Here is a 27916-nt window from a genome sequence, read left to right as displayed (position 1 = left end):
ATGATTCTGTAGATACTTCTATTCCTCTTCTTTCAAGTGGTGTTCTAAAAGAACTATGTGGTTTCCAGACATGTATTTGCAAGACTCATCCCTCTGGACAACCTTAGAGCGAGTGAGACACCAACCAGCATCAACCAGTCGGAGACTATGCCTGACTGTACCACCGTCTGTGTAAGGGATGAGGCCTGTGTTGCTATGATGCATCCCTGTCTCCCTCGGGTGTTTCCCTTCCTGGCGCCAGGAGTTTCATCAAGCAAGGAGGTTAGAAATAATGAACTTAATTTTAGGTTTGGTGATGTTATATTTTTTAAGGTCATCTGAATGTCAAGTGATCTTTTGTCATTGCGCGTTGTTTGCCATCCTATTGTCTGCTTGTCCGTCGATCCGAGGTTAACTTTCACTGCAAGGCCTGTAACGCTAGCTATTCAAAATAGTAAAAGCGGTAACCATAATTATTGCAGCCATATTGTAGATGCCATTTTTGCCCATGTTGCGTGATTTGTAATATTGATGATTTAATTCAGATTCGTTCAGGGCATCATGGTTTGCACTCAACATCATTGTCACAAGCGATCTTGCAAATATACCATTTTGTTTTTTTTCCTAGAATCTATTGCAAAAAAAATATTCAGCTCACTTTACGTGTTTGTCAGAATAATAACGTTGAAGCGTCATATATGTTTATTTGTGAACGAATCAGACTGTATTGGCTTGCGTTAACGGTTGAAACAAATCTCACAACAGAGATGATGTAATTGAGTCAGGATGTGTAACATACATTTGTCCTGTGGTTGAACAGACTAATCGGCATATGTATTTGTCATGGTCTTTCACTGTCTTTGAGCTTGGTATTGTTACGTGTCGTGTCCAAATTGAAACAATAGGTTAACCAAGAACTCTGTACGTTAAACAGTTTTGTGTGAAATCAACAAACAAACAGCAAATGGCATACAACCAACCATTGTACTACAAAATTAACTATGTTTACAAGTCAATACAAATTAATTACAATGACAGTACACAACAGAGTGCTTTACAATATCCAATGACACACTATAGAATGATAGCAGTGGTCAGTATCAAATACAAAAACAGTGGGAATAGCAAAAGTCAGTTATGATAATATATTCACCTATCAGCAACAGTGGGCAAGCTTCCGAGATGCTGGGAACCCGGGGTGATAACGGATCTTCACACGAAAGCTGGTCTTGATATTATGTGAGATGAGATAGGGACGCACCCGCTCCACTTTTATGATCTAACCAGCTTCCAGCACTTTCTACACAGTGCCAGACCAGCCCAGTGTCACTTGAACATCACAAAATATTCCACATGTTTCTCTAACGCTTGACATCCATCCATGCTATTTCGGAAGTCTACTGATAATTCGAGCATCTAGAAATAATAGGGGCGGTCGGGTAGCCTAGTAGTTAAAGCGTTCGCTCGTCACGCCGAAGACCCGGGATCGATTCCCAACATGGGTACATGGTGTGAAGCCCATTACTGGTGTCCCCCGCCGTGATTTTGCTGGAATATTGCAAAAATCAGCGTAAAACCATACTCACTCACTCTCTCTAAATATAATAACTTCACCATAACTGTTGACACTAAATATTACTACATTCCTGAAAACTAATCATTGTCCAAATACAATGCAATGAACTTCTTCTGAATCTGAACAGAAACAATGTAATATAGTTACAATCATTGTTTCACAACAAATTACACTTTGAAACCCAAGGCAAGATAAGATGGATGGTCAACTTCTTTATCACAATCGTAACATTGTATCTGACAACTAGGTAGTGAAGATGATCAACTGTTTGATGACAAAGTTGGCTTCAATTGTAATTACATTGCTAATCCATACTATATCTAGTTATCAGTTTTAATCTTGCACTGTCTATACCTTTAGCTCCAGATCTGCCACACCCAGACCCGTGCCCCGTGTCTCAAGGCTACACGTCAGTACTGTCCCCACGCCTGTGTTACTTTCCAACAGCCATCGTGCACGAAAATCGCTTAATATTTAAGAAAAACGTGTTTTTCACCTCTCCAGCAAAAGGACTTCCAAGTCTCCCATTCTTTAACACTGACTTCCGAAAGTCGCAAAACTAAGATCGCTTTGTGGAACGGGTCCCAGGTCTTTTGAAACACTTTGCAGTGACCAAATCTTTTGAAAACTTTGGGAAACATTGAAAGGGTTAGAATGGCTATCGAACTATGTTCAAATAACCACAATGGTGTTGCGCATGCGCGTTCGGTAGCACCCTAACAGAGGCCTCTGACGTCAATTTGGACACCTTCAAACGGTTGTATTTCCCTAACGACCTATTATATGATTGTCGGATTTGGTATCAAACGTCTTAGGATTTCAACAGCTTTCCAACGAGCCATCATGCACGAAAATCGCTTAATATTTAAGAAAAACGTGTTTTTCACCTCTCCAGCAAAAGGACTTCCAAGTCAGCAAACGGACAAGACATTGTTCTACCTTGTGTGTTTGAGAAACGCGCCAATTTTCGTTTTTGGAGTAAATGTACAGGTCTTTTGAAACACTTTGCAGTGACCAAATCTTTTGAAATCTTTTGGAAACATTGAAAGTGTTACAATGGCTATCGAACTATGTTCAAATAACCACAATGGTGTTGCACATGCGCGTTCGGTAGCACCCTAACAGAGGCCTCTGACGTCAATTTGGACACCTTCAAACGGTTGTATTTCCCTACCGACCTATTATATGTCTGTCGTATTTGGTATCAAACGTCTTAGAATTTCAAGAGCTTTCCAACGAGCCATCATGCACGAAAATCGCTTAATATTTAAGAAAAACATGTTTTTCACCTCTCCAGGAAAAGGACTTCCAAGGCAGCAGACGGACAAGATATTGTTCTGCCTTGTGTGTTTGAGAAACGCGCCAATTTTCGTTTTCGGAGTAAATGTGCAGGTCTTTTGAAACACTTTGCAGTGACCAAATCTTTTGAAATCTTTTGGAAACATTGAAAGGGTTACAATGGCTATCGAACTATGTTCAAATAACCACAATGGTGTTGCGCATGCGCGTTCGGTAGCACCCTAACAGAGGCCTCTGACGTCAATTTGGACACCTTCAAACGGTTGTATTTCCCTAACGACATATTATATGTCTGTCGTATTTGGTATCAAACGTCTTAGGATTTCAAGAGCTTTCCAACGAGCTATCATGCACGAAAATCGCTTAATATTAAAAAAACGTGTTTTTCACCTCTCCAGCAAAAGGACTTCCAAGTCAGCAAACGGACAAGACATTGTTCTACCTTGTGTGTTTGAGAAACGCGCCAATTTTCGTTTTTGGAGTAAATGTACAGGTCTTTTGAAACACTTTGCAGTGACCAAATCTTTTGAAAACTTTGGGAAACATTGAAAGGGTTACAATGGCTATCGAACTATGTTCAAATAACCACAATGGTGTTGCGCATGCGCGTTCGGTAGCACCCTAACAGAGGCCTCTGACGTCAATTTGGACACCTTCAAACGGTTGTATTTCCCTAACGACCTATTATATGATTGTCGGATTTGGTATCAAACGTCTTAGGATTTCAACAGCTTTCCAACGAGCCATCATGCACGAAAATCGCTTAATATTTAAGAAAAACGTGTTTTTCACCTCTCCAGCAAAAGGACTTCCAAGTCAGCAAACGGACAAGACATTGTTCTACCTTGTGTGTTTGAGAAACGCGCCAATTTTCGTTTTTGGAGTAAATGTACAGGTCTTTTGAAACACTTTGCAGTGACCAAATCTTTTGAAATCTTTTGGAAACATTGAAAGTGTTACAATGGCTATCGAACTATGTTCAAATAACCACAATGGTGTTGCACATGCGCGTTCGGTAGCACCCTAACAGAGGCCTCTGACGTCAATTTGGACACCTTCAAACGGTTGTATTTCCCTACCGACCTATTATATGTCTGTCGTATTTGGTATCAAACGTCTTAGAATTTCAAGAGCTTTCCAACGAGCCATCATGCACGAAAATCGCTTAATATTTAAGAAAAACATGTTTTTCACCTCTCCAGGAAAAGGACTTCCAAGGCAGCAGACGGACAAGATATTGTTCTGCCTTGTGTGTTTGAGAAACGCGCCAATTTTCGTTTTCGGAGTAAATGTGCAGGTCTTTTGAAACACTTTGCAGTGACCAAATCTTTTGAAATCTTTTGGAAACATTGAAAGGGTTACAATGGCTATCGAACTATGTTCAAATAACCACAATGGTGTTGCGCATGCGCGTTCGGTAGCACCCTAACAGAGGCCTCTGACGTCAATTTGGACACCTTCAAACGGTTGTATTTCCCTAACGACATATTATATGTCTGTCGTATTTGGTATCAAACGTCTTAGAATTTCAAGAGCTTTCCAACGAGCTATCATGCACGAAAATCGCTTAATATTAAAAAAACGTGTTTTTCACCTCTCCAGCAAAAGGACTTCCAAGTCAGCAAACGGACAAGACATTGTTCTACCTTGTGTGTTTGAGAAACGCGCCAATTTTCGTTTTTGGAGTAAATGTACAGGTCTTTTGAAACACTTTGCAGTGACCAAATCTTTTGAAATCTTTTGGAAACATTGAAAGTGTTACAATGGCTATCGAACTATGTTCAAATAACCACAATGGTGTTGCACATGCGCGTTCGGTAGCACCCTAACAGAGGCCTCTGACGTCAATTTGGACACCTTCAAACGGTTGTATTTCCCTAACGACCTATTATATGTCCGTCGTATTTGGTATCAAACGTCTTAGAATTTCAAGAGCTTTCCAACGAGCCATCATGCACGAAAATCGCTTAATATTTAAGAAAAACGTGTTTTTCACCTCTCCAGGAAAAGGACTTCCAAGGCAGCAGACGGACAAGATATTGTTCTGCCTTGTGTGTTTGAGAAACGCGCCAATTTTCGTTTTCGGAGTAAATGTGCAGGTCTTTTGAAACACTTTCCAGTGACCAAATCTTTTGAAATCTTTTGGAATCATTGAAAGTGTTACAATGGCTATCCAACTATGTTCAAATAACCACAATGGTGTTGCGCATGCGCGTTCGGTAGCACCCTAACAGAGGCCTCTGACGTCAATTTGGACACCTTCAAACGGTTGTATTTCCCTAACGACCTATTATATGTCTGTCGTATTTGGTATCAAACGTCTTAGAATTTCAACAGCTTTCCAACGAGCCATCATGCACGAAAATCGCTTAATATTAAAAAAACGTGTTTTTCACCTCTCCAGCAAAAGGACTTCCAAGTCAGCAAACGGACAAGACATTGTTCTACCTTGTGTATTTGAGAAACGCGCCAATTTTCGTTTTTGGAGTAAATGTACAGGTCTTTTGAAACACTTTGCAGTGACCAAATCTTTTGAAATCTTTTGGAAACATTGAAAGTGTTACAATGGCTATCGAACTATGTTCAAATAACCACAATGGTGTTGCACATGCGCGTTCGGTAGCACCCTAACAGAGGCCTCTGACGTCAATTTGGACACCTTCAAACGGTTGTATTTCCCTAACGACCTATTATATGTCCGTCGTATTTGGTATTAAACGTCTTAGAATTTCAAGAGCTTTCCAACGAGCCATCATGCACGAAAATCGCTTAATATTTAAGAAAAACATGTTTTTCACCTCTCCAGGAAAAGGACTTCCAAGGCAGCAGACGGACAAGATATTGTTCTGCCTTGTGTGTTTGAGAAACGCGCCAATTTTCGTTTTCGGAGTAAATGTGCAGGTCTTTTGAAACAGTTTGCAGTGACCAAATCTTTTGAAATCTTTTGGAATCATTGAAAGTGTTACAATGGCTATCGAACTATGTTCAAATAACCACAATGGTGTTGCGCATGCGCGTTCGGTAGCACCCTAACAGAGGCCTCTGACGTCAATTTGGACACCTTCAAACGGTTGTATTTCCCTAACGACCTATTATATGTCTGTCGTATTTGGTATCAAACGTCTTAGAATTTCAAGAGCTTTCCAACGAGTCATCATGCACAAAAATCGCTTAATATTAAAAAAAACGTGTTTTTCACCTCTCCAGCAAAAGGACTTCCAAGTCAGCAAACGGACAAGACATTGTTCTACCTTGTGTGTTTGAGAAACGCGCCAATTTTCGTTTTTGGAGTAAATGTACAGGTCTTTTGAAACACTTTGCAGTGACCAAATCTTTTGAAATCTTTTGGAAACATTGAAAGGGTTACAATGGCTATCGAACTATGTTCAAATAACCACAATGGTGTTGCACATGCGCGTTCGGTAGCACCCTAACAGAGGCCTCTGACGTCAATTTGGACACCTTCAAACGGTTGTATTTCCCTAACGACCTATTATATGATTGTCGGATTTGGTATCAAACGTCTTAGGATTTCAAGAGCTTTCCAACGAGCCATCATGCACGAAAATCGCTTAATATTAAAAAAACGTGTTTTTCACCTCTCCAGCAAAAGGACTTCCAAGTCAGCAAACGGACAAGACATTGTTCTACCTTGTGTGTTTGAGAAACGCGCCAATTTTCGTTTTTGGAGTAAATGTGCAGGTCTTTTGAAACACTTTGCAGTGACCAAATCTTTTGAAATCTTTTGGAATCATTGAAAGTGTTACAATGGCTATCGAACTATGTTCAAATAACCACAATGGTGTTGCGCATGCGCGTTCGGTAGCACCCTAACAGAGGCCTCTGACGTCAATTTGGACACCTTCAAACGGTTGTATTTCCCTAACGACCTATTATATGATTGTCGGATTTGGTATCAAACGTCTTAGGATTTCAAGAGCTTTCCAACGAGTCATCATGCACGAAAATCGCTTAATATTTAAGAAAAACGTGTTTTTCACCTCTCCAGCAAAAGGACTTCCAAGTCAGCAAACGGACAAGATATTGTTCTGCCTTGTGTGTTTGAGAAACGCGCCAATTTTCGTTTTCGGAGTAAATGTGCAGGTCTTTTGAAACACTTTGCAGTGACCAAATCTTTTGAAATCTTTTGGAATCATTGAAAGGGTTACAATGGCTATCGAACTATGTTCAAATAACCACAATGGTGTTGCGCATGCGCGTTCGGTAGCACCCTAACAGAGGCCTCTGACGTCAATTTGGACACCTTCAAACGGTTGTATTTCCCTAACGACCTATTATATGTCTGTCGTATTTGGTATCAAACGTCTTAGAATTTCAACAGCTTTCCAACGAGCCATCATGCACGAAAATCGCTTAATATTAAAAAAACGTGTTTTTCACCTCTCCAGCAAAAGGACTTCCAAGTCAGCAAACGGACAAGACATTGTTCTACCTTGTGTGTTTGAGAAACGCGCCAATTTTCGTTTTTGGAGTAAATGTACAGGTCTTTTGAAACACTTTGCAGTGACCAAATCTTTTGAAATCTTTTGGAAACATTGAAAGTGTTACAATGGCTATCGAACTATGTTCAAATAACCACAATGGTGTTGCACATGCGCGTTCGGTAGCACCCTAACAGAGGCCTCTGACGTCAATTTGGACACCTTCAAACGGTTGTATTTCCCTAACGACCTATTATATGTCTGTCGTATTTGGTATTAAACGTCTTAGAATTTCAAGAGCTTTCCAACGAGCCATCATGCACGAAAATCGCTTAATATTTAAGAAAAACATGTTTTTCACCTCTCCAGGAAAAGGACTTCCAAGGAAGCAGACGGACAAGGCATTGTTCTGCCTTGTGTGTTTGAGAAGCGCGCCAATTTTCGTTTTTGGAGTAAATGTGCAGGTCTTTTGAAACACTTTGCAGTGACCAAATCTTTTGAAATCTTTTGGAAACATTGAAAGGGTTACAATGGCTATCGAACTATGTTCAAATAACCACAATGGTGTTGCGCATGCGCGTTCGGTAGCACCCTAACAGAGGCCTCTGACGTCAATTTGGACACCTTCAAACGGTTGTATTTCCCTAACGACCTATTATATGATTGTCGGATTTGGTATCAAACGTCTTAGGATTTCAAGAGCTTTCCAACGAGCCATCATGCACGAAAATCGCTTAATATTGAAGAAAAACGTGTTTTTCACCTCTCCAGGAAAAGGACTTCCAAGTCAGCAGACGGACAAGACATTGTTCTGCCTTGTGTGTTTGAGAAGCGCGCCAATTTTCGTTTTTGGAGTAAATGTGCAGGTCTTTTGAAACACTTTGAAGTGACCAAATCTTTTGAAATCTTTTGGAAACATTGAAAGGGTTAGAATGGCTATCGAACTATGTTCAAATAACCACAATGGTGTTGCGCATGCACGTTCGGTAGCACCCTAACAGAGGCCTCTGACGTCAATTTGGACACCTTCAAACGGTTGTATTTCCCTAACGACCTATTATATGATTGTCGGATTTGGTATCAAACGTCTTAGGATTTCAAGAGCTTTCCAACGAGCCATCATGCACGAAAATCGCTTAATATTTAAGAAGAACGTGTTTTTCACCTCTCCAGCAAAAGGACTTCCAAGTCAGCAAACGGACAAGATATTGTTCTGCCTTGTGTGTTTGAGAAACGCGCCAATTTTCGTTTTCGGAGTAAATGTGCAGGTCTTTTGAAACACTTTGCAGTGACCAAATCTTTTGAAATCTTTTGGAAACATTGAAAGTGTTACAATGGCTATCGAACTATGTTCAAATAACCACAATGGTGTTGCGCATGCGCGTTCGGTAGCACCCTAACAGAGACCTCTGACGTCAATTTGGACACCTTCAAACGGTTGTATTTCCGTAACGACCTAATATATGTCTGTCGTATTTGGTATCAAACGTCTTAGAATTTCAACAGCTTTTCAACGAGCCATCATGCACGAAAATCGCTTAATATTTAAGAAAAACGTGTTTTTCACCTCTCCAGGAAAAGGACTTCCAAGGCAGCAGACGGACAAGATATTGTTCTGCCTTGTGTGTTTGAGAAACGCGCCAATTTTCGTTTTTGGAGTAAATGTGCAGGTCTTTTGAAACACTTTGCAGTGACCAAATCTTTTGAAATCTTTTGGAATCATTGAAAGTGTTACAATGGCTATCGAACTATGTTCAAATAACCACAATGGTGTTGCACATGCGCGTTCGGTAGCACCCTAACAGAGGCCTCTGACGTCAATTTGGACACCTTCAAACGGTTGTATTTCCCTACCGACCTATTATATGTCTGTCGTATTTGGTATCAAACATCTTAGAATTTCAAGAGCTTTCCAACGAGTCATCATGCACGAGAATCGCTTAATATTTAAGAAAAACGTGTTTTTCACCTCTCCATGAAAAGGACTTCCAAGGAAGCAGACGGACAAGACATTGTTCTGCCTTGTGTGTTTGAGAAGCGCGCCAATTTTCGTTTTTGGAGTAAATGTGCAGGTCTTTTGAAACACTTTGCAGTGACCAAATCTTTTGAAATCTTTTGGAAACATTGAAAGTGTTACAATGGCTATCGAACTATGTTCAAATAACCACAATGGTGTTGCGCATGCACGTTCGGTAGCACCCTAACAGAGGCCTCTGACGTCAATTTGGACACCTTCAAACGGTTGTATTTCCCTAACGACCTATTATATGATTGTCGGATTTGGTATCAAACGTCTTAGGATTTCAAGAGCTTTCCAACGAGTCATCATGCACGAAAATCGCTTAATATTTAAGAAGAACGTGTTTTTCACCTCTCCAGCAAAAGGACTTCCAAGTCAGCAAACGGACAAGATATTGTTCTGCCTTGTGTGTTTGAGAAACGCGCCAATTTTCGTTTTTGGAGTAAATGTGCAGGTCTTTTGAAACACTTTGCAGTGACCAAATCTTTTGAAATCTTTTGGAAACATTGAAAGTGTTACAATGGCTATCGAACTATGTTCAAATAACCACAATGGTGTTGCGCATGCGCGTTCGGTAGCACCCTAACAGAGACCTCTGACGTCAATTTGGACACCTTCAAACGGTTGTATTTCCGTAACGACCTATTATATGTCTGTCGTATTTGGTATCAAACGTCTTAGAATTTCAAGAGCTTTCCAACGAGTCATCATGCACGAAAATCGCTTAATATTTAAGAAAAACATGTTTTTCACCTCTCCAGGAAAAGGACTTCCAAGGAAGCAGACGGACAAGGCATTGTTCTGCCTTGTGTGTTTGAGAAGCGCGCCAATTTTCGTTTTTGGAGTAAATGTGCAGGTCTTTTGAAACACTTTGCAGTGACCAAATCTTTTGAAATCTTTTGGAAACATTGAAAGGGTTACAATGGCTATCGAACTATGTTCAAATAACCACAATGGTGTTGCGCATGCGCGTTCGGTAGCACCCTAACAGAGGCCTCTGACGTCAATTTGGACACCTTCAAACGGTTGTATTTCCCTAACGACCTATTATATGATTGTCGGATTTGGTATCAAACGTCTTAGGATTTCAAGAGCTTTCCAACGAGCCATCATGCACGAAAATTGCTTAATATTGAAGAAAAACGTGTTTTTCACCTCTCCAGGAAAAGGACTTCCAAGTCAGCAGACGGACAAGACATTGTTCTGCCTTGTGTGTTTGAGAAGCGCGCCAATTTTCGTTTTTGGAGTAAATGTGCAGGTCTTTTGAAACACTTTGAAGTGACCAAATCTTTTGAAATCTTTTGGAAACATTGAAAGGGTTAGAATGGCTATCGAACTATGTTCAAATAACCACAATGGTGTTGCGCATGCACGTTCGGTAGCACCCTAACAGAGGCCTCTGACGTCAATTTGGACACCTTCAAACGGTTGTATTTCCCTAACGACCTATTATATGATTGTCGGATTTGGTATCAAACGTCTTAGGATTTCAAGAGCTTTCCAACGAGCCATCATGCACGAAAATCGCTTAATATTTAAGAAGAACGTGTTTTTCACCTCTCCAGCAAAAGGACTTCCAAGTCAGCAAACGGACAAGATATTGTTCTGCCTTGTGTGTTTGAGAAACGCGCCAATTTTCGTTTTTGGAGTAAATGTGCAGGTCTTTTGAAACACTTTGCAGTGACCAAATCTTTTGAAATCTTTTGGAAACATTGAAAGTGTTACAATGGCTATCGAACTATGTTCAAATAACCACAATGGTGTTGCGCATGCGCGTTCGGTAGCACCCTAACAGAGACCTCTGACGTCAATTTGGACACCTTCAAACGGTTGTATTTCCGTAACGACCAAATATATGTCTGTCGTATTTGGTATCAAACGTCTTAGAATTTCAACAGCTTTTCAACGAGCCATCATGCACGAAAATCGCTTAATATTTAAGAAAAACGTGTTTTTCACCTCTCCAGGAAAAGGACTTCCAAGGCAGCAGACGGACAAGATATTGTTCTGCCTTGTGTGTTTGAGAAACGCGCCAATTTTCGTTTTTGGAGTAAATGTGCAGGTCTTTTGAAACACTTTGCAGTGACCAAATCTTTTGAAATCTTTTGGAATCATTGAAAGTGTTACAATGGCTATCGAACTATGTTCAAATAACCACAATGGTGTTGCACATGCGCGTTCGGTAGCACCCTAACAGAGGCCTCTGACGTCAATTTGGACACCTTCAAACGGTTGTATTTCCCTACCGACCTATTATATGTCTGTCGTATTTGGTATCAAACATCTTAGAATTTCAACAGCTTTCCAACGAGTCATCATGCACGAAAATCGCTTAATATTTAAGAAAAACGTGTTTTTCACCTCTCCAGGAAAAGGACTTCCAAGGAAGCAGACGGACAAGACATTGTTCTGCCTTGTGTGTTTGAGAAGCGCGCCAATTTTCGTTTTTGGAGTAAATGTGCAGGTCTTTTGAAACACTTTGCAGTGACCAAATCTTTTGAAATCTTTTGGAAACATTGAAAGGGTTACAATGGCTATCGAACTATGTTCAAATAACCACAATGGTGTTGCGCATGCACGTTCGGTAGCACCCTAACAGAGGCCTCTGACGTCAATTTGGACACCTTCAAACGGTTGTATTTCCCTAACGACCTATTATATGATTGTCGGATTTGGTATCAAACGTCTTAGGATTTCAAGAGCTTTCCAACGAGCCATCATGCACGAAAATCGCTTAATATTTAAGAAGAACGTGTTTTTCACCTCTCCAGCAAAAGGACTTCCAAGTCAGCAAACGGACAAGATATTGTTCTGCCTTGTGTGTTTGAGAAACGCGCCAATTTTCGTTTTCGGAGTAAATGTGCAGGTCTTTTGAAACACTTTGCAGTGACCAAATCTTTTGAAATCTTTTGGAAACATTGAAAGTGTTACAATGGCTATCGAACTATGTTCAAATAACCACAATGGTGTTGCGCATGCGCGTTCGGTAGCACCCTAACAGAGACCTCTGACGTCAATTTGGACACCTTCAAACGGTTGTATTTCCCTAACGACCTATTATATGTCTGTCGTATTTGGTATCAAACGTCTTAGAATTTCAACAGCTTTTCAACGAGCCATCATGCACGAAAATCGCTTAATATTTCAGAAAAACGTGTTTTTCACCTCTCCAGGAAAAGGACTTCCAAGGCAGCAGACAGACAAGATATTGTTCTGCCTTGTGTGTTTGAGAAACGCGCCAATTTTCGTTTTCGGAGTAAATGTGCAGGTCTTTTGAAACACTTTGCAGTGACCAAATCTTTTGAAATCTTTTGGAATCATTGAAAGTGTTACAATGGCTATCGAACTATGTTCAAATAACCACAATGGTGTTGCGCATGCGCGTTCGGTAGCACCCTAACAGAGGCCTCTGACGTCAATTTGGACACCTTCAAACAGTTGTATTTCCCTAACGACCTATTATATGTCTGTCGTATTTGGTATCAAACGTCTTAGAATTTCAAGAGCTTTCCAACGAGTCATCATGCACGAAAATCGCTTAATATTTAAGAAAAACATGTTTTTCACCTCTCCAGGAAAAGGACTTCCAAGGAAGCAGACGGACAAGGCATTGTTCTGCCTTGTGTGTTTGAGAAGCGCGCCAATTTTCGTTTTTGGAGTAAATGTGCAGGTCTTTTGAAACACTTTGCAGTGACCAAATCTTTTGAAATCTTTTGGAAACATTGAAAGGGTTAGAATGGCTATCGAACTATGTTCAAATAACCACAATGGTGTTGCGCATGCACGTTCGGTAGCACCCTAACAGAGGCCTCTGACGTCAATTTGGACACCTTCAAACGGTTGTATTTCCCTAACGACCTATTATATGATTGTCGGATTTGGTATCAAACGTCTTAGGATTTCAAGAGCTTTCCAACGAGCCATCATGCACGAAAATCGCTTAATATTTAAGAAGAACGTGTTTTTCACCTCTCCAGCAAAAGGACTTCCAAGTCAGCAAACGGACAAGATATTGTTCTGCCTTGTGTGTTTGAGAAACGCGCCAATTTTCGTTTTCGGAGTAAATGTGCAGGTCTTTTGAAACACTTTGCAGTGACCAAATCTTTTGAAATCTTTTGGAAACATTGAAAGGGTTACAATGGCTATCGAACTATGTTCAAATAACCACAATGGTGTTGCGCATGCGCGTTCGGTAGCACCCTAACAGAGACCTCTGACGTCAATTTGGACACCTTCAAACGGTTGTATTTCCGTAACGACCTAATATATGTCTGTCGTATTTGGTATCAAACGTCTTAGAATTTCAACAGCTTTTCAACGAGCCATCATGCACGAAAATCGCTTAATATTTAAGAAAAACGTGTTTTTCACCTCTCCAGCAAAAGGACTTCCAAGGCAGCAGACGGACAAGATATTGTTCTGCCTTGTGTGTTTGAGAAACGCGCCAATTTTCGTTTTCGGAGTAAATGTGCAGGTCTTTTGAAACACTTTGCAGTGACCAAATCTTTTGAAATCTTTTGGAATCATTGAAAGTGTTACAATGGCTATCGAACTATGTTCAAATAACCACAATGGTGTTGCGCATGCGCGTTCGGTAGCACCCTAACAGAGGCCTCTGACGTCAATTTGGACACCTTCAAACGGTTGTATTTCCCTAACGACCCATTATATGTCTGTCGTATTTGGTATCAAACGTCTTAGAATTTCAAGAGCTTTCCAACGAGTCATCATGCACGAAAATCGCTTAATATTTAAGAAAAAAGTGTTTTTCACCTCTCCAGGAAAAGGACTTCCAAGGAAGAAGACGGACAAGGCATTGTTCTGCCTTGTGTGTTTGAGAAGCGCGCCAATTTTCGTTTTCGGAGTAAATGTGCAGGTCTTTTGAAACACTTTGCAGTGACCAAATCTTTTGAAATCTTTTGGAAACATTGAAAGGGTTACAATGGCTATCGAACTATGTTCAAATAACCACAATGGTGTTGCGCATGCACGTTCGGTAGCACCCTAACAGAGACCTCTGACGTCAATTTGGACACCTTCAAACGGTTGTATTTCCCTAACGACCTATTATATGTCTGTCGTATTTGGTATCAAACGTCTTAGAATTTCAACAGCTTTTCAACGAGCCATCATGCACGAAAATCGCTTAATATTTAAGAAAAACGTGTTTTTCACCTCTCCAGGAAAAGGACTTCCAAGGTAGCAGACGGACAAGATATTGTTCTGCCTTGTGTGTTTGAGAAACGCGCCAATTTTCGTTTTCGGAGTAAATGTGCAGGTCTTTTGAAACACTTTGCAGTGACCAAATCTTTTGAAATCTTTTGGAATCATTGAAAGTGTTACAATGGCTATCGAACTATGTTCAAATAACCACAATGGTGTTGCGCATGCGCGTTCGGTAGCACCCTAACAGAGGCCTCTGACGTCAATTTGGACACCTTCAAACAGTTGTATTTCCCTAACGACCTATTATATGTCTGTCGTTTTTGGTATCAAACGTCTTAGAATTTCAAGAGCTTTCCAACGAGTCATCATGCACGAAAATCGCTTAATATTTAAGAAAAACGTGTTTTTCACCTCTCCAGGAAAAGGACTTCCAAGGAAGCAGACGGACAAGGCATTGTTCTGCCTTGTGTGTTTGAGAAGCGCGCCAATTTTCGTTTTTGGAGTAAATGTGCAGGTCTTTTCAAACACTTTGCAGTGACCAAATCTTTTGAAATCTTTTGGAAACATTGAAAGGGTTACAATGGCTATCGAACTATGTTCAAATAACCACAATGGTGTTGCGCATGCGCGTTCGGTAGCACCCTAACAGAGGCCTCTGACGTCAATTTGGACACCTTCAAACAGTTATATTTCCCTAACGACCTATTATATGATTGTCGGATTTGGTATCAAACGTCTTAGGATTTCAAGAGCTTTCCAACGAGTCATCATGCACGAAAATCGCTTAATATTTAAGAAGAACGTGTTTTTCACCTCTCCAGCAAAAGGACTTCCAAGTCAGCAAACGGACAAGATATTGTTCTGCCTTGTGTGTTTGAGAAACGCGCCAATTTTCGTTTTCGGAGTAAATGTGCAGGTCTTTTGAAACACTTTGCAGTGACCAAATCTTTTGAAATCTTTTGGAAACATTGAAAGTGTTACAATGGCTATCGAACTATGTTCAAATAACCACAATGGTGTTGCGCATGCGCGTTCGGTAGCACCCTAACAGAGACCTCTGACGTCAATTTGGACACCTTCAAACGGTTGTATTTCCCTAACGACCTATTATATGTCTGTCGTATTTGGTATCAAACGTCTTAGAATTTCAACAGCTTTCCAACGAGCCATCATGCACGAAAATCGCTTAATATTTAAGAAAAACATGTTTTTCACCTCTCCAGGAAAAGGACTTCCAAGGCAGCAGACGGACAAGATATTGTTCTGCCTTGTGTGTTTGAGAAACGCGCCAATTTTCGTTTTCGGAGTAAATGTGCAGGTCTTTTGAAACACTTTCCAGTGACCAAATCTTTTGAAATCTTTTGGAATCATTGAAAGTGTTACAATGGCTATCGAACTATGTTCAAATAACCACAATGGTGTTGCACATGCGCGTTCGGTAGCACCCTAACAGAGGCCTCTGACGTCAATTTGGACACCTTCAAACGGTTGTATTTCCCTAACGACCCATTATATGTCTGTCGTATTTGGTATCAAACGTCTTAGGATTTCAAGAGCTTTCCAACGAGTCATCATGCACGAAAATCGCTTAATATTTAAGAAGAACGTGTTTTTCACCTCTCCAGCAAAAGGACTTCCAAGTCAGCAAACGGACAAGATATTGTTCTGCCTTGTGTGTTTGAGAAACGCGCCAATTTTCGTTTTCGGAGTAAATGTGCAGGTCTTTTGAAACACTTTGCAGTGACCAAATCTTTTGAAATCTTTCGGAAACATTGAAAGTGTTACAATGGCTATCGAACTATGTTCAAATAACCACAATGGTGTTGCGCATGCGCGTTCGGTAGCACCCTAACAGAGACCTCTGACGTCAATTTGGACACCTTCAAACGGTTGTATTTCCCTAACGACCTATTATATGTCTGTCGTATTTGGTATCAAACGTCTTAGAATTTCAAGAGCTTTCCAACGAGCCATCATGCACGAAAATCGCTTAATATTTAAGAAAAACATGTTTTTCACCTCTCCAGGAAAAGGACTTCCAAGGCAGCAGACGGACAAGATATTGTTCTGCCTTGTGTGTTTGAGAAACGCGCCAATTTTCGTTTTCGGAGTAAATGTGCAGGTCTTTTGAAACACTTTCCAGTGACCAAATGTTTTGAAATCTTTTGGAATCATTGAAAGTGTTACAATGGCTATCGAACTATGTTCAAATAACCACAATGGTGTTGCACATGCGCGTTCGGTAGCACCCTAACAGAGGCCTCTGACGTCAATTTGGACACCTTCAAACGGTTGTATTTCCCTAACGACCCATTATATGTCTGTCGTATTTGGTATCAAACGTCTTAGAATTTCAAGAGCTTTCCAACGAGTCATCATGCACGAAAATCGCTTAATATTAAAAAAACGTGTTTTTCACCTCTCCAGCAAAAGGACTTCCAAGGAAGCAGTCGGACAAGACATTGTTCTGCCTTGTGTGTTTGAGAAACGCGCCAATTTTCGTTTTTGGAGTAAATGTGCAGGTCTTTTGAAACACTTTGCAGTGACCAAATCTTTTGAAATCTTTTGGAAACATTGAAAGGGTTACAATGGCTATCGAACTATGTTCAAATAACCACAATGGTGTTGCGCATGCGCGTTCGGTAGCACCCTAACAGAGACCTCTGACGTCAATTTGGACACCTTCAAACGGTTGTATTTCCCTAACGACCTATTATATGTCTGTCGTATTTGGTATCAAACGTCTTAGAATTTCAACAGCTTTCCAACGAGCCATCATGCACGAAAATCGCTTAATATTAAAAAAACGTGTTTTTCACCTCTCCAGCAAAAGGACTTCCAAGTCAGCAAACGGACAAGACATTGTTCTACCTTGTGTGTTTGAGAAACGCGCCAATTTTCGTTTTTGGAGTAAATGTACAGGTCTTTTGAAACACTTTGCAGTGACCAAATCTTTTGAAATCTTTTGGAAACATTGAAAGGGTTACAATGGCTATCGAACTATGTTCAAATAACCACAATGGTGTTGCACATGCACGTTCGGTAGCACCCTAACAGAGGCCTCTGACGTCAATTTGGACACCTTCAAACGGTTGTATTTCCCTAACGACCTATTATATGTCTGTCGTATTTGGTATCAAACGTCTTAGAATTTCAAGAGCTTTCCAACGAGTCATCATGCACGAAAATCGCTTAATATTTAAGAAAAACGTGTTTTTCACCTCTCCAGCAAAAGGACTTCCAAGTCAGTAAACGGACAAGATATTGTTCTGCCTTGTGTGTTTGAGAAACGCGCCAATTTTCGTTTTCGGAGTAAATGTGCAGGTCTTTTGAAACACTTTGCAGTGACCAAATCTTTTGAAATCTTTTGGAATCATTGAAAGTGTTACAATGGCTATCCAACTATGTTCAAATAACCACAATGGTGTTGCACATGCGCGTTCGGTAGCACCCTAACAGAGGCCTCTGACGTCAATTTGGACACCTTCAAACGGTTGTATTTCCCTACCGACCTATTATATGTCTGTCGTATTTGGTATCAAACGTCTTAGAATTTCAACAGCTTTCCAACGAGCCATCATGCACGAAAATCGCTTAATATTAAAAAAACGTGTTTTTCACCTCTCCAGCAAAAGGACTTCCAAGGCAGCAGACGGACAAGATATTGTTCTGCCTTGTGTGTTTGAGAAACGCTCCAATTTTCGTTTTCGGAGTAAATGTGCAGGTCTTTTGAAACACTTCGCAGTGACCAAATCTTTTGAAATCTTTTGGAATCATTGAAAGTGTTACAATGGCTATCGAACTATGTTCAAATAACCACAATGGTGTTGCACATGCGCGTTCGGTAGCACCCTAACTGAACAGAAGGAAACAGTTGTTCTTGGTTGGGTTGGTATAGCTCGTCCAAATACACTCGATTAATATGGAAGTGCTCGCCCAAACGCACCTGTTGCTCATGTTCTTTTTTTGTGGTAAATCTCGTGCGTGTCATGCTGATGAGACGGACCACTACGTTGAACGGGGTAACATGTGAAAGTTGACATTTATTCGTTGTGGGACGAAGACGTCCTCAGAGCTCCAGTCAGGAGATTGCCTTTGCTAATACTAGAATTAACTTCCATTATCCACTTTATAACAGAAAGTGGTCAATTATTCACTTTTGATGAATATATAGAAACATTACATTTTGGGGCGATTTGGTTAGTGTGGCAATGAAGGTTTGTGTTTCTGTCTTCTGTTTCTGTTTAATTAAAATGCCCGACATGATATTTTTGACTTGTTTATTTAACGGGGAATAACGTGCCTCATTCCCATATGGTAGCAGAGCGTGGTTTCAAAAGGTAAGTCAAATAAATTATGTCGTATCTGCAGGAGGGAGGCTCTGTAAAGAGCAATGAGTCTCTGGCCCAAGAAACAGAAGGGTCTCTGTTAAAACTGGAGAATATTTTGAAACTAAAACAACAAAAAGCAAATGTTAAATCAACCTTTACAAAAGCCAAAAACAAGCTGTACAGCTTACTAGAATCTTCTGACCAACCATCTCGAATAGACATACGAGATGGTATAGATAAAGTAAATGAAAGTCTGGTGAAAGCAATCGATGTTATGACACAACTCACTCTGGCTTTTGCAAAGAATCAACAAGGTGAAAATGTCGCTAAAACTGAACGAGAGATTAGTCACCTTGAGGATGAAACTAATGCTGTAGTTGAACAGGCACAATTTCACTTAGATAATAGGTCAGATGTGACTTCCTTGTCAAGTAAGGGACGCAATAGATTGTATAGACCTGAACAGGCTGCGGGAAGTGAGCCATGTATTCAGAAAGACATTGGGCATGGTGTTCATAGCATACCACATGAACACACACATGCTTATAAAGCAGAGTCACACAGTTATGCAATAGGCACTGATCTATGGAAACAACTCAAGCGTGTTTCTATCCCAGTATTTTCTGGAGATGTTAAATGCTATGAAAGTTGGAAGGCTGCATTTCTGACATGCATAGACCAAGCACCAGCAACTGCTGAATACAAGCTATTACAGCTAAGGCAGTATCTTTCTGGTGAGGCTTTGAAAACAGTACAAGCTTTGGGGCATAGTGCTATAGCTTATGACATTGCATTAGAGCGCCTAGAAAGGAAGTATGGTGGTAGGAGGCGTCAAGTAGCGTTACAGTTAGAAGAAGTGACAAATTTGAAGCCTATTCGCCAAGGGAATGCTAGAGATGTTCAAAGATTTGCTGATATCTTGGACATTGCAGTCGTTAGTCTGAAAGAAGCAGATAGAATAGAAGAGCTTGGTAATGGGTTATTTTATGCCACTTTACAAAAGAAAATGACTGAGTCAATGATCGCACAATACCAAAGATGGCTTCATGATAGAGATAGGCAAGAGTCTGTCGAGACTCTAAGAGAATGGGTACTTCAGGAAGCTGAATACCAAACGATAGCAGCGGAAACAATACATGGTGTTTCTGATAAAAACAAAAGACTAGAGTTCAAAAGAAAAGAATCGTGCTCATTTGTTGGTGAGCTGAATAGAAAGTCAAAGAGGGAGGTCATATGCAAGGTTTGTGGTGAACAGCATGTGTTATGGAAATGCAATGTGTTCAAGAATATGAATGTTTCTGAGAGATGGAACACTGCTAAGAAAATGAAAGTATGCTTTCGCTGTCTTGGTGGTAATCATCGTGGCTCACAATGTAGATATGCATATCGCTGTGGGATCAATGGGTGTACGAAAACCCACAATAGACTCTTACATGAGAACATACCCAGAATTGACATTGCACAAGGCAATCTGGATTTTGCAGAAAATAGTTTAGTTGTGGAGAAGGATACTCAGGTAGGTTCTCAAACAAAAGGTCATGACCAGGGCTTTTCTGAAAGAGCACATGCAACTATGCCATTGGAATTTGACCATCCATTCACAGCACTTCGGACAGTTCCAGTAGTGCTGAAGAATGGAACTAAAAGGATCCGTGTCAACGCATTATTGGATGATGCAAGTACCAAGTCATACATTAATGCTGATGTAGCTTCAGAATTAGGGATGCAGGGGTCAATAGAGAAAATATCTGTAAGTGTCTTGAATGGTAAGAAAGAAACATTTGAGACCAAGCCAGTGGTATTTGGAATTGAGAGTGAAGATGGTAGGGTGGATATGGAAATGACAGCACTGACTACTACTAAGGTCACGGGCGACTTGCAAGTGATTGATTGGCAAAAATGTAGACACAGATGGAGTCACTTGAAGAACATAAGCTTTCCAAGTATTGGGCGACGTCCAATTATCGATCTCCTGATAGGTATTGATCATGTGCAATTACATCAGTCATTCGAAGATGTTTGTGGAGATGTAGGCGATCCTATTGCAAGGAGAACGCCTCTTGGGTGGACATGCATAGGCAATGTAAGCAGTCAGGCAACATCCCAAACACACTGTGCATATACATACCACACATACAGCAAAGACAGTGAATTGTGCTCATTAGTGAAGTCATTTTGGGAAATTGAAGAGTTGAAGACTCCTCTCACACGCCTTATACCAGATGACGAGCAAGCTCTTCACAAAGCACAGGAGACACTAGTGTATATGAATGGCCAATACCAGATTGGTATTCCTTGGAAGAACGTTCCATCATTACCAAATGACTATGCCATGGCATTTCGTAGGCTGCTTAGCACTGAAAAGAAGTTATCCAAAGACCAGGACACGGCACTAGCCTATGACAATATCATCTTGCAGTATGTTGAAAAAGGCTATATCCATAAAGTAGATCATGAGGAATCGAGGGAAGATGTGTGGTATCTTCCTCATTTCCCGATATTGCGCCCAGATAAGACCACAACAAAGGTCCGTATTGTTTTTGACGCTTCGGCAAAGTATCAGGACACATCATTGAATGATGTAATCAGTCCAGGTCCGAAGCTTCATAGTGAGCTCTTTGATGTGCTGATACGGTTCAGGAGAAAACCAGTAGCTCTCATTTGTGATATAGCAGAGATGTTCTTGCAGATCAAAATATCACCGGAAGATAGACCTTACCACAGATTTCTCTGGAGATCTATGAATACAGATATGCCTCCTGAGGTATACGAGTTCAGTCGTCTTGTATTCGGTAACACCTCTTCTCCTTTCTTGGCTCAGTATGTTACCCAGGAACATGCTAAGGCACATCTGGTAGATCTGCCTATGGCTGCAGAAACTGTCATAAAATCCACATACATGGATGACAGTATGGACTCGGTAGAGAATGTGGATGAAGGTATAGAACTGTACAACCAATTAACTCAGTTATGGTCCAGTGCTTCAATGCATGCTCGGAAATGGTTGTCCAATTCCCTGAATGTCCTTGATAACATTCCTGAAGAAGATAGGGCTTCTGAAATTGATCTTTGTAAAGGCCATTTACCATCAGTGAAAGCACTTGGGTTAATGTGGGTGGCTGAAAAAGATATGTTCACATTCAAAGTTGGTACGTTTCCTGAAGAAGAAACCACTAAAAGAGGTTTTCTCAGGCAAATTGCAAGACTGTTTGATCCGCTTGGATTCATAGGACCATTTATAATCACTGCAAAGATTCTGTTACAAGAAATGTGGTTAACAGGACTCGATTGGGATGATGAACTGCCTCAGAACCTGCAACAGAAAATAGAAAAATGGTTAGTACAATGGAAAGAAGTACAAGGTGTTCAGGTACCCAGATGTTTGCGCCTTGATGCTGAGATTTGTTCAGTCTCTATTCATACCTTTGTTGATGCATCACAGGATGCATATGGCACCGTTGTTTATGCCATCTATAATTACATGGACGGAAAGAAGTCAAGCAGGATAGTTGCTGCAAAGAGTCGTGTAGCTCCGTTGAAAGCCTGTAGCATACCACGCCTTGAACTGATGGCAGCTGTACTTGGCCTCAGACTTGTATCTGAAGTGGTCAAAGTCCTTCAGATTGAGATTGAAACGGTTACCTTCTGGTCAGATAGTAGGAATGTCTTGTGTTGGATAAGAAACAATAGTCGTACTTTCAAACCGTTTGTTGGCAACAGAGTTGGAGAAATACACAGCACTACAAATCCATCTCAATGGCGACACGTACCATCTGCAGAAAATCCTGCAGATCACTTAACAAGAGGTCTGTCTGTTTCACAACTCATACACAATGAGTTATGGTGGTCTGGTCCTACGTTTTTGCTCAGAGATGAAACTGAATGGCCATCTGATAAAGCATTTTCCCTTGACATCATCAATGATGATGAAAGAAGAACGAGCAATAAGCAGGTTGCTCTAGTTTCAATACAGAAACCTGACCTTGCGACGTGGAGACTTGATCCTTCCAGATTCTCCAGCTGGAGAAAATTGACACGTGTGAATGCTTGGATTTTCAGATTCTTGCATAACTGTTCCACGTCAGATGATTACAAAATGAAAGGTGAACTGACGGTAGAGGAAATAGCAGATTCTGAGCACAGAATTATTGCTGATGCACAGGCGGAAGCATTTGCAAGTGAATATGCAACTTTGTTGTCAGGTAAGATGTTGGCTTCCAGTTCCAAACTCCTTGCACTTCAGCCACAACTAGATGAAAATGGGGTCATGAGATTGAGTGGACGCTTAGGCGATGCTGAATGTTTGCCACTTGGAGCACGATTTCCCATAATTCTACCTCGTAGAAGTTGGGTGACAAAGCTCATCATAAAACAGTATCACGAAGATGGTAAACATGTTCTGGGCACAAACCAAACATTGGCTGCAGTGTCATCTAAATACTGGATTATCTCAGCACGAGAAGCAATACGTGAATGGGAGAAAGAATGTGCTCGATGTAATAGGGACAAAGCAAAACCTGCCTATCCAATGATGGCTCCGTTACCAAAAATGAGACTTCGAAAATCCTTCCGTGCATTCAGCCAGGCTGCTGTTGACTATGCTGGACCTTTCATAACAGTCCAAGGCAGAGGAAAATCACGTCAGAAACGTTATTTGTGTCTATTCACCTGTTTGACTACAAGAGCTGTTCACCTAGAGATGGCATACAGCTTGGACACCAGCGCATTCCTAAATGCGTTTTACCGAATGGTAAATCGAAGAGGTCTACCACAAGATGTCATATCTGACAATGGAACAAACTTCGTTGGTGCCGTCAAAGAACTCAAGGAACTTCTTCACATGCTGGATCAAGATGCTGTTCGGCGTTCCATGGCCAATCGAGGAGTGAAATGGCACTTCAACCCTCCATACTCGCCGCATTTTGGAGGGGTATTCGAGACGATGATAAAATCGGCTAAGCGTGCTATCTTCGCTATCCTGGGGAATGGTGACGTCACAGATGAGGAACTGGAAACGGCATTCACAGGAGCTGAAGCGCTGATCAACTCGCGCCCTCTGACATATCAGTCGACTCATCCCCAAGATGAGATTCCTCTGACTCCGAATCACTTCCTGCATGGCCAGATTGGAGGAATGTTTGCTCCGGAATCCGTAGACACAACCGATTATCACCCAAGGAAGCGCTGGAGACGTATTCAGGAACTGATGAGGCACTTTTGGAAGCGTTGGATGAAGGAATGGCTCCCAGGTCTGAACCCAAGACGGAAATGGCGAACTCCAAGCAGAGACCTGTGTATCGATGATGTTGTGCTGGTGATATCTCCTGACACTCCACGGGGACAGTGGCCACTTGGTAGAATTGTCAAGACATACCCAGGAAGAGATGGACATGTGCGTGTCGTGGATGTACGGATCGGACAATCAGTGATTACTAGAGCAGCAAACAAGATTTGTCCACTGGAGTGGTCAAATGTGAACTGTGATCGGGGATTGTGACTTCGGATATTGTGACTTTGGATATTGTGACTTTGGATATTGTGACTTCGGAGAATGTGACTTCGGATAATGTGACTTCGTGAAACTGACGTCGTGAACAGTGACATCGTGAAACTGAAATGTGTTGTAAACTGTGACTCTTGAACTGTGACATTGTAAAATGTGATATGAGCATTCATGGATATTCAAGGACTAATGGATTGTTATAATTTCAATCATTTTGTAAGTATGGTACAGTTTTATTTCAATTCATTGCAAACGCTAGAAGTGTTAGTATTGTGTTGATATTGTGTTGATATTGTGTTGATATTGTATGTATTGTGTTGCCAGGAATCTGTCAAGGAGGGGGGTATGAACAGAAGGAAACAGTTGTTCTTGGTTGGGTTGGTATAGCTCGTCCAAATACACTCGATTAATATGGAAGTGCTCGCCCAAACGCACCTGTTGCTCATGTTCTTTTTTTGTGGTAAATCTCGTGCGTGTCATGCTGATGAGACGGACCACTACGTTGAACGGGGTAACATGTGAAAGTTGACATTTATTCGTTGTGGGACGAAGACGTCCTCAGAGCTCCAGTCAGGAGATTGCCTTTGCTAATACTAGAATTAACTTCCATTATCCACTTTATAACAGAAAGTGGTCAATTATTCACTTTTGATGAATATATAGAAACATTACATTTTGGGGCGATTTGGTTAGTGTGGCAATGAAGGTTTGTGTTTCTGTCTTCTGTTTAATTAAAATGCCCGACATGATATTTTTGACTTGTTGTTTATTTAACGGGGAATAACGTGCCTCATTCCCACTAACAGAGGCCTCTGACGTCAATTTGGACACCTTCAAACGGTTGTATTTCCCTAACGACCTATTATATGTCTGTCGTATTTGGTATCAAACGTCTTAGAATTTCAACAGCTTTCCAACGAGCCATCATGCACGAAAATCGCTTAATATTAAAAAAACGTGTTTTTCACCTCTCCAGCAAAAGGACTTCAAAGGAAGCAGACGGACAAGACATTGTTCTGCCTTGTGTGTTTGAGAAACGCGCCAATTTTCGTTTTTGGAGTAAATGTACAGGTCTTTTGAAACACTTTGCAGTGACCAAATCTTTTGAAATCTTTTGGAAACATTGAAAGGGTTACAATGGCTATCGAACTATGTTCAAATAACCACAATGGTGTTGCGCATGCGCGTTCGGTAGCACCCTAACAGAGACCTCTGACGTCAATTTGGACACCTTCAAACGGTTGTATTTCCCTAACGACCTATTATATGTCTGTCGTATTTGGTATCAAACGTCTTAGAATTTCAACAGCTTTCCAACGAGCCATCATGCACGAAAATCGCTGAATATTAAAAAAACGTGTTTTTCACCTCTCCAGCAAAAGGACTTCAAAGGAAGCAGACGGACAAGACATTGTTCTGCCTTGTGTGTTTGAGAAACGCGCCAATTTTCGTTTTTGGAGTAAATGTGCAGGTCTTTTGAAACACTTTGCAGTGACCAAATCTTTTGAAATCTTTTGGAAACATTGAAAGTGTTACAATGGCTATCGAACTATGTTCAAATAACCACAATGGTGTTGCGCATGCGCGTTCGGTAGCACCCTAACAGAGACCTCTGACGTCAATTTGGACACCTTCAAACGGTTGTATTTCCCTAACGACCTATTATATGTCTGTCGTATTTGGTATCAAACGTCTTAGAATTTCAACAGCTTTCCAACGAGCCATCATGCACGAAAATCGCTTAATATTAAAAAAACGTGTTTTTCACCTCTCCAGCGGATTCATGCAGGAAGCAAAGGTAATGTAAGTCCCCATGATCCTCAGTGAGGTGGTCTAACTTTGGTTGCTGGTGGTGTATAGCCTATTTTTAATTGCTATTATTATTCTATGTATTTACTGATGTTTTAAATTTGATATGGTTTGTTTTATTGTTTAATTGTGATATTTACCCTACCGTTTTACTGTCCTTTGTTGACAGGAATATCGAAATTATTATCTTGTTCTCATCGCAATATGGCTGCAATATTGCCGATGCGATGTAAAATTTAACTCACTCACTCACTCACTCACCTCTCCAGCAAAAGGACTTCCAAGTCAGCAAACGGACAAGACATTGTTCTACCTTGTGTGTTTGAGAAACGCGCCAATTTTCGTTTTTGGAGTAAATGTGCAGGTCTTTTGAAACCATTTGCAGTGACCAAATCTTTTGAAAACTTTTAGAAACATTGAAAGGATTACATTGGCTATCCAACTATGTTAAAATAACCACAATGGTGTAGCGCATGCGCGTTCGGTAGCAACCTAACAGAGGCCTCTGACGTCAATTTGGACATCTTCAAACGGTTGTATTTCCCTAACGACCCATTATATGTCTGTCGTATTTGGTATCAAACGTCTTAGAATTTCAACAGCTTTCCAACGAGTCATCATGCACGAAAATCGCTTAATATTAAAAAAACGTGTTTTTCACCTCTCCAGCAAAAGAAATTCCAAGTCACCAAACGAACAAGACATTGTTCTACCTTGTGTGTTTGAGAAACGCGCCAATTTTCGTTTTTGGAGTAAATGTGCAGGTCTTTTGAAACCATTTGCAGTGACCAAATCTTTTGAAAACTTTTAGAAACATTGAAAGGATTACATTGGCTATCCAACTATGTTAAAATAACCACAATGGTGTAGCGCATGCGCGTTCGGTAGCAACCTAACAGAGGCCTCTGACGTCAATTTGGACATCTTCAAACGGTTGTATTTCCCTAACGACCCATTATATGTCTGTCGTATTTGGTATCAAACGTCTTAGAATTTCAACAGCTTTCCAACGAGTCATCATGCACGAAAATCGCTTAATATTAAAAAAACGTGTTTTTCACCTCTCCAGCAAAAGAAATTCCAAGTCACCAAACGAACAAGACATTGTTCTACCTTGTGTGTTTGAGAAACGCGTCAATTTTCGTTTTTGGAGTAAATATGCAGGTCTTTTGAAACACTTTGCAGTGACCAAATCTTTTGAAAACTTTTGGAAACATTGAAAGGGTTACATTGGCTATCCAACTATGGATAGCCTTACAAGCTCTACATGACAGCGTTGAATTGGGCAGACAGTCAGGCCCGATGTGAGAGTCAAGGTGGCCGCCTGATCATATACAACACGGAAGAGAAACACGCCTACATTCTGGCTCAAGTTTTAAACAGGTTTAACCACCCTCCTTCTTCCTTCTTAACCTGTCCAACTTCTCAGTCAATCTCATGATAAACCTCAACAGCCTCACTGTATATGAAGTATGTGTTTGTTCAAAGTGTTCATCTCTTGAGTGATCTTCCGTTCAAGTTTTTCTTCGCCCCATATCAACTTACCACGTAACATTGAGGTATTTCAGATAAGAAATGTGTGTTTTGTTAATCTGATTCAAGTGCACCTTTTTTGCAGCGAGTATCGGTCTGAAATATGATGGTGGCTCCAAAACTTGGACTGACGGCTCAACCTACATCCCCGGAAAAATTGGAAAGTCAACTGGGAAATGTGGATACATACATCAGTTCGAAATCAAAGGCCGTCAATGTTATCCCCAACGCAAGTCCTTGTGTGAAATATCTGTGTAA

General features: G+C 40.8%; 1 pseudogene; it reads left to right on the top strand.

The window, feature by feature from the left end:
• LOC139477109 (uncharacterized) lies at positions 1-27916 on the top strand (annotated as a pseudogene).

The sequence above is a fragment of the Haliotis cracherodii genome, unplaced genomic scaffold (assembly GCF_022045235.1).
Source record: "Haliotis cracherodii isolate W230 unplaced genomic scaffold, xgHalCrac1.p SCAF_31, whole genome shotgun sequence".
In the NCBI taxonomy this organism is placed as follows: domain Eukaryota; kingdom Metazoa; phylum Mollusca; class Gastropoda; order Lepetellida; family Haliotidae; genus Haliotis; species Haliotis cracherodii.
This window is presented reverse-complemented; position numbering and strand designations above follow the sequence as displayed.